This window comes from Eulemur rufifrons, chromosome 6 (assembly GCF_041146395.1).
Source record: "Eulemur rufifrons isolate Redbay chromosome 6, OSU_ERuf_1, whole genome shotgun sequence".
NCBI lineage: Eukaryota > Metazoa > Chordata > Mammalia > Primates > Lemuridae > Eulemur > Eulemur rufifrons.
In genome coordinates, this window is record NC_090988.1 from 93,719,520 (window position 1) to 93,727,571 (window position 8,052).

Genomic DNA, 8,052 nt, shown 5'->3' on the forward strand with positions numbered 1-8,052 from the left:
TATTCCACCAACACCATCAACTTTTACATAAACATTTGTTCTACGAATTACAAAATTATTGTCACCTATATTCTTCTCTTCTTTGACCAACTTCTCCAAAATAGCATGCAGTACTGAAGGCATCTGCTCCTATTCAGGCTCCTAAACAGGACGATGTTTTCTCAAGCCCCATGCAAAGCACTTCTCTGATCATCAGTCTGGGGATGCCTAACTGTGATGTCCTCCATCAGCACGGTAAAGTTCTGCACATAGCTATGCGCGTCCTGGGAGCCGGGACCCGCAGGGCCTGGTCGCTCCTGAAGGTTGGCAGAGTCTACGTACATACACCAGCCTCTCCACGAAGGTGGCTCTTTTGTCGGGGAGGCCAAGCTCCGCCAGACCTCTGTGCGGGAGCAGCGGCCGCCGCCCGCTTTGGTCTCTTTTGTCTGCTGGAGGCTGGTGAAGCGAGCCCAGCGGACGCCCGCAGCAGGTTCTTGCCCCAGGCCTCTGCAGGGTCTCCGGGGAGCTCTGCCGTGGTCACCGGGTCCTGCCTGGCTGATTATCCCTCCCCCGCCGCTTGTCCTGCAGAGGCAGAAGGGCAGCTACGGCCCTGCACGAAACACCAAGGCGAGCTGTTCGCCCCACAGCCCCGGACGCCCGCCGCGCTCGCTGAGTCACCGGAGCCCAGAAACGCGCGAACCCGCCTGGCACCTCCCGCGCCCGCCCAGCGCCCGGTCGGCTCCTCCCCCGGCCCGCTGGGCGGGAAAGCAATGGGGGGAAATGATTTCTCAGTTTATCCCAGGACACGAAAGCTGGCCGTGCCCCGAGAGACCCGGGAGTGGCTCGCTAGTAAGACCCGGATCGGGTCATCAGGATAAATAGGGTGGGTGGGCGCGCAGCCCCTCATCCGCACCCTGTGCCCGCCCTTTTGACCCACTGGCGGGCGCGTGGGGTGCACATTTGTCCTTTCCCGCCGCTCCGCTCAGTGGCTGGAGCTCCAATAGGCTTGCAAAGTGGTGAGGAACGGTCCCGGGCTTCCCATCCATTGGCTCGAGGGGGGGCGCCACTCCCGGGCCAGCTTCCCAAGTGCTGCGGCGACCGCGCTCACCTCGCCGTCTCTGGGATAGTTCCCAGAGACGGCGAGGTGAGCGCGGTCGCCGCAGCACTTGCGCATCTCCGTGCCGCGGTCGCGGGAAGGGTCCGGACAGACTCTCCGCTTGGGTGAGTGGGTCTTCTGGGCCCGGGTGGGTCACAGAGTTCTTAGGGGGATGGTTGGCAACGGCGCCAGGCAGAACGACCTCAGCGAGGAGTCAAGGAGGTTTTGGATGGGGAGTTATTCAGCTGCCCATTGTGGGAACCCCCTTCCCGCTCCCCAGTTTCAAATGTCGAAAGCTTTACTCCTGAAAAGACACTTGGACACAGTCTAGGCAGCTGTTCAAAACAACGTCGTGTTCACTTAAGGTTGGGACTGGGCGAGGAAGCCAAGAGGATAAAAGTGCAAATTCCATAACCGCACCCCCCACGTACTGAATCAGAATCTTTGAGGGTGGGATCTGGAATCTTCCTTTTTAAAAAGATCAGAAGGGATAATTCACAGGAACAATACAAGTGTGATCTGAGCCAAACTCCTTAATCTACAAATGGGGAAACTGAGATCCCTAAGAGAGGTGAAGGGAGAGGGTTCCAGGGAAGTTAACCCCTCTAATCATTTTTGAGGTGGTTCTTTCCTGCCCTTGGGGAGTTTCCTCAGTTGCTGCTCTGATCAGTATGCAGCTGAATATCTTAGGGGACCCTTCTTCATATATCGGCCGCTCTCTCTCTGTGCAGGTCTCTCTCCCGGTCTGGGACCTGTGAACTCTTGCCACCTTGGACTCTAACGTTTGTCTCCTCAAATCTGGAATTCCAACTGGCTTTGCCTTGATACCCTTATTACACCCTGGCCTGGAATTTCTCAAGGTAGTCAGCTGGATTGCATCATAGGATGCACCTCATTTGTCTCTGTCCTTAATTACATGATACAGTTCCTTGCAAGCCTTTGTTTCAGATATTTTGCCCATTTTGTTTTGTTTTCAGACTAGGGGGTGAATCCAGTCCCTGTTAATCCATTTTGGCCAGAAATCTAAGGTAAATACTGTTTTAATGTTCCTGACTATTGTATCATCTGTGTCACTTCTAGATCTGTTTCTATTCACTAATTTCTCTCTTCATTATTGATCATATGTTCCTGCTTCTCTTTATGCCTGGTAATTTTTGACTGGATATCAAGCTTTGTTAATTTCACATTTTTGAGTGCTAGAAATTTTTACATTCCTGTTGATAGTCTTGTGTTTTGTTCCAGTACACAGTTATGTTACTCAGGAACTGTTTTATACTTTCAAGGATTGCTTTTAAATTTCATTAGGTGGAACCAGAGCAGCTTTTAGTCTAGGGCTCATTTTGTCCCACTATGGAGGCAATACCGTTCTGAGTCCTCTGCCTGACACTGCACAGGGTATGAAGTTTTCTAGTCTGACTTTTGGGATCCAAAACTACTCCCAAACCTGTAGGACCCTCTGCTCCTTTAGGGTGGTTGTTTTCCTGGCTTACAGCAGTTTCATCACACCCATGCATTGACCACTATTTAGCTGAAATCTCAAGGGGTAACCACTGCAGAGCTCTGACACTCTCTCTGTCTGTGTAGCTGTAGCTCTCTTCTCTCTAGTACTCTGCCTTACAAGTTCCAGCCATCTTGGCCTCTGACGACTCTCAGCTTGTCTTCTCAACTCAGGGAAACTGCCAGGCTCTACCTGTTTCCCCTCTTTAGGATATGCAGTGAAAACTCTCTCCATGCTGTAAGCTAGAGAGCCATAGGGCTTACCTCATTTGATTTCTCTCTCAGTGATCAGAGATCACTGACTGCAAATTAAATCATTAAATGTAGAGGAAAAAAAAAACATTTGGAGCTACGCTGGAAAAGATTTGTCCCCTGTAGACCTATTCTAAGTATTAAGAAATAACGTGCTAAATAAAACATTGACAGGGAACTCAGGCTATGTTTAGAGAATAGCAGCTTCATTGTAATTATGAAAACTCTGGTCTCTAAAAGAAGAAACTGTTAGACTTAATAAATAAGTTTAATGATTAATGTAGCTTTTCAAAACCTGTTTGTAGTCTTGAGAGTGTGAATTTGATTTAGTTTAGATCTTACAAGCTATATTTTGTAATTTGAAATTAAGATTTCATTTTGCCTGAAATTTAAAGAAAAAACAAGAGCTAAAGTTTGCTACAGAAAAATAAATGTCAAACTTACACCTTTTTTTTCAAGTACGGAACTTTAGTTAGTAATATAAATTAACAAAATGGCAAAAATGTAGAAAACTGAAGAAAAAACATGATGGTAATCTTTGATCCAAAAAAACGGTTATTTTCCTAATACCTAAAGCCAAAATATATTTCACTGCTTATATATAAGATTTGAGAATTAGTTGTTATTTTATACTTTTTCTCCAATAAGCCGGCACACAATTTGTCAAACCAGAAATGTTTATAAAATAAATATGATTAAAATTATACAAAATGACACACAGATTTCAGAAAGAATGTAATAGGTATCTTGCTATATAGTAGATTTAATTGCACAGGTAATAGATATCTTGCTACATAGTAGATTTAGTTGTAGGAACAAATTTTATTTTAATTTTTTATGTGAAAATAGTTTTATTTCAGCATATTATGGGGGTACAAAAGTTTAGGTTATGTATATTGCCCATTCCCCTCCACACCCCCCTCCCCTGAGTCAGAGCTTTAAGCGTGTCCATTCCCCAGATGGTGCACATCGCACTCATTATGTAGGTATACACCCATACCCTCCCCCACCTCCAGGAACACATTTTATATCCTTGGTAATAACAACCTTTTATTCTTGTGCACTAATATTTCAATCTATCAAAATAATTTGGTTTTCAAAAAATTTTTTTTTATTTCCGCATATTATGGGGGTACAAAAGTTTAGGTTATGTATATTGCCCTTGGGCCCCTCCCCCCCGCACCCCCCTCCAGTCAGAGCTTCAAGCATGACCATTCCCTAGACAGTGCACATTGCACCCATTATGTACACAGACACTCATCCCCCCCCCCACATCTGCCCAACACCCGATTAATGTTATTCCTAAATGTGCTCTTAGGTGATGATCAGGGAAACCAATTTGCTGGTGAGTACATGTGGTGCTTATTTTTCCATTCTTGGGATACTTCACTTAGTAGATTGGGTTCCAGCTCTATCCAGGAAAATACAAGAGGTGCTATATCACCATTATTTCTTATAGCTGAGTAATACTCCATGGTATACGTATACCACAATTTACTAATCCACTCATGAATTGGTGGCCATTTGGGTTGTTTCCGCGTCTTTGCAATTGTGCATTGTGCTGCTATAAACATTCGGGTACAGGTGTCTTTTTTATAGAATGACTTTTGTTCCTCTGGGTAGATGCCCAATAATGGGATTGCTGGATCGAATGGTAGGTCTATTTGAATCTGTTTAAGGTATCTCCATTATGCTTTCCATAGGGGTTGCACTAGTCTGTAGTCCCACCAGCAGTATATGAGTGTTCCTATCTCTCCGCATTCACGCCAACATGTGTTGTTTTGGGACTTTTTGATAAAAGCCATTCTCACTGGGGTTAAGCGATATCTCATTGTGGTTTTGATTTGCATTTCCCTGATGATTAGAGATGTTGAGCATTTTTTCATATGTTTATTGGCCATTCTTCTGTCTTCTTTTGAAAAATTTCTATTCATGTCATTTGCCCACTTTTTGATAGGGTTGTTTGATTTTTTCTTGCTGATTTTCCTGAGTTCTAAATAGATTCTAGTTATCAGTCCTTTATCGGATGTGTACCATGTGAAAATTTTTTCCCATTCTGTAGGCTGTCTATTTGTTCTCGTGACAGTTTCTTTGGCTGTGCAGAAGCTTTTTAATTTACTCAGGTCCCATTTATTTATTTTTGTTGTTGCTGTGATCGCCTTTGGGGTCTTCTTCATAAATTCTTTGCCTAGGCCAATGTCTATAAGAGTTTTTCCCACATTTTCTTCTAGAATTCTAATAGTTCCATACCTTAGGTTTAAGTCTGTTATCCACCGTGATTTGATTTTTCTGAGTGGTGAAAGGTGTGGGTCCTGTTTCAGTCTTCTACATGTGGTTATCCAGTTTTCCCAGCACCATTTATTGAATAAAGATTCTTTTCCACAGTGTATGTTTTTGTCTGCTTTGTCAAAGATTAGATGGCTAGATGAGGATGGTTTTATATCTGGATTCTCAGTTCTGTTCCACTGGTCTGTGTTCCTGTTCTTGTGCCAATACGAGCTGTTGTAATAACCACAGCCTTTTAGTATAGTTTGAAAACTGGTACATTAATAGCTCTCAATTTGTTCTTATCGCCTAAAATTGCTTTTGCTAAACGGTCTCTTCTCTGGTTCCATACAAACCGTAAAATTATTTTTCCTATATCTGTGAAAAATGATGTTGGTAATTTAATAGGGATTGCATTGAATCTGTAGATCACTTTGGGTAGTGTACACATTTTAACAATGTTGATTCTTCCGATACACGAGCATGGTATAGTTTTCCACCTGTTTACGTACTCCACCTGTTTACGTACTCTGCGATTTCCTTCCTCAGTGTTTCATAGTTCTCCCTGTAGAGGTCTTTTACTTCCTTAGTTAAATATATTTCTAGTACTTTATTTCCTTTGCTGCTATCATCAAAATCATTTGAATAAGCTTTCTAATAAATCTTAATTTTGTGGATTGGGTCAGGCTCAGTGACTCATGCCTGTAATCCCAAAGCTTTGGGAGGCCTAATAGGGAGGATCATTGGAAACCAGGAATTTGAGGGTGCAATGAGCTATGATGACACCACTGCACTCTAGCCGGGGCAACAGAGAGAGCTCTACTCAAAAAAACAAACAAACAAACAAAAAAAAAACCCTGTAGCTTGGAAACAAATTTTATCAGTATGTTGAATTCTTAACATCCATGTTTTAGAAAGTGTTGTTAGGCCTACTGTCGATTACATCACTATTTGCTTATATACTGAAATGTAAAAGAGGCAAAAAGAAAAGAAAGAAGGAAGGAAGGAAAAGGGAGAGAAACAAAAATGAAAAAGCCATAGAAAATGCCTCACATCTGCACAAACACGTTCTCAGTCGATTAACCACTTGTCTTGTTCTTTCATCACAGGTCTTACTCCCTAGTACCTTTACAGGCAGTGGCTTCAACACACCAGTGCTTGTTCCAAACAGGAAAATGTCGCTCTTCTTCATAGGTTTTTGAGATTCTTTTCTTAATTTCCAGGCAACATCTCAAAAGCATACCAAGTACTAACAAGTCAGCTCCCATGGCAGGCTGCTGATCAGTGTCTGTAGTCCCCAGCCACGATAGCTCTCCAAAACAGTGTCCTCAGTTGGTTGGGCAATTTCAACCCTGGGATTCCTCATCATCTATTACTGTCATTGAGATGATTACAGCTCCAGAATCCACACTGAAAAAAGAATCAGCCAAATTCTGATTCTGTGGTAATCACTGCATGCTACTCTCAGGGGTATAGAAACCTCTAAAGATTCCAGGAATGAGAGTGAGTGGTGAAGCTTTTATACAGTTTGGGGTTTTCTTGGTTGTTGTTGCCTTTTTTTCAGCTTAAGCAAGGTTTATTTCAATCTGAGTGTGTTACACATTACACCTCCGTTCGCAGCAGGGACTGTGTCTTGATAAAATTCTAGCCCCATAGTTCCAAGCACAATGTCTTGTGCATGGTAAACGTTATGTAAATGTATCTTGAATTAAACCATAGGTTCTGACGTTGTCAGTAAACTCTGCATTTTTTGGTGGGGATTTCAGACACTCTTTCCCTCTTGCCCCACAGAGCTACCATAATTTATGAATTTTGATTATCTCACCACATGCAGTTGAATCTATGAATTCTGACTAACCACATCCTGTCATGGGTACTTGCAGCCAAGTGCCTGCAAAAGCTGTTAACTTCACTCAAGTTTCAAGTGACAAAAGATTGTCCACAATAATGTTCTATAGTTGCCTGCAGAGTAAGAGACCTATTGCTGCTCTTGTTTGGAATTCAGATCCTAGCTGAGATTATCCTTCCTGAATACAGAAGAGGGCAGATTCCAAAAGTAACTCTCATAGGTAAAGTCTCAGCATTCATACCTTTTTTTGAAAGGTTACTCTGTCCAAACTCCAGGGAACCCACAGAAGATGAAGCAGTAATTTTAGCTACTCTGAGTGTGTTGTATGTACGTTAAGGAGAGTTCCTCAAAATTCCCACATGTATTGTAGTTACCAACACATTTTGCCACCCTATCACCTTATATACATCATATAAATTTCATAAAAGTTGTCACCTTTGTGACCATGATCTCCTCCAACACAGCATTGAATACTTGCACATGTGCTCAGAATGTAAGTCCTTAAAGAGCAGCCCACCTTGTAAGCCTTTTCCTATCTTTTTTGAACATGAGCTTTGAGATGCATAGTACTGGCGTCCCTATCACCTTCATCAGGATTGTAAACGTCTGCACATTTTGATGCACGTCTGGAGAAATCGAATTTTAAGGGCGTTCACTCTGCTTGCATAGGTGGCTTCTTCCTGACTGTCATAGTGGGGGGGGAGAGGGCCTATTCCTCCTGCTGGGGATGCTGTTCCCTGGGAAGTGCCCAAATCGCCAAGCCCCCTCATCCCCACTCAGCGCCTCCTGTGCACTGGAGCAATGACACGCTGCAGGCCCCAGCCAGGCGCCTGCGCGCCTCCCCCCAGCAAAGCTCTCCAGGCGGAAACTGCGTTCCCGCCCACGACCTACCCGGCTGGTTCCCGCGCGCGGGTCACGGGCTGCCGCGGTGGCCCCGCCTCCGTCCTCCCTGCTGGTCTCACGCCGGCCTTTGGAATTCCCGCGCCGTCTCCCGTCCAGCTCAGCCCAGCCTGGGCGCTACAGGGACCTTTTACTGTAGATGCGCAGGACTAGGGGAACCCCGTTAACAGAAGCTGGCGTTCGCTCAGTGGGCAGCGGGGTAGTGAGGGAAGGG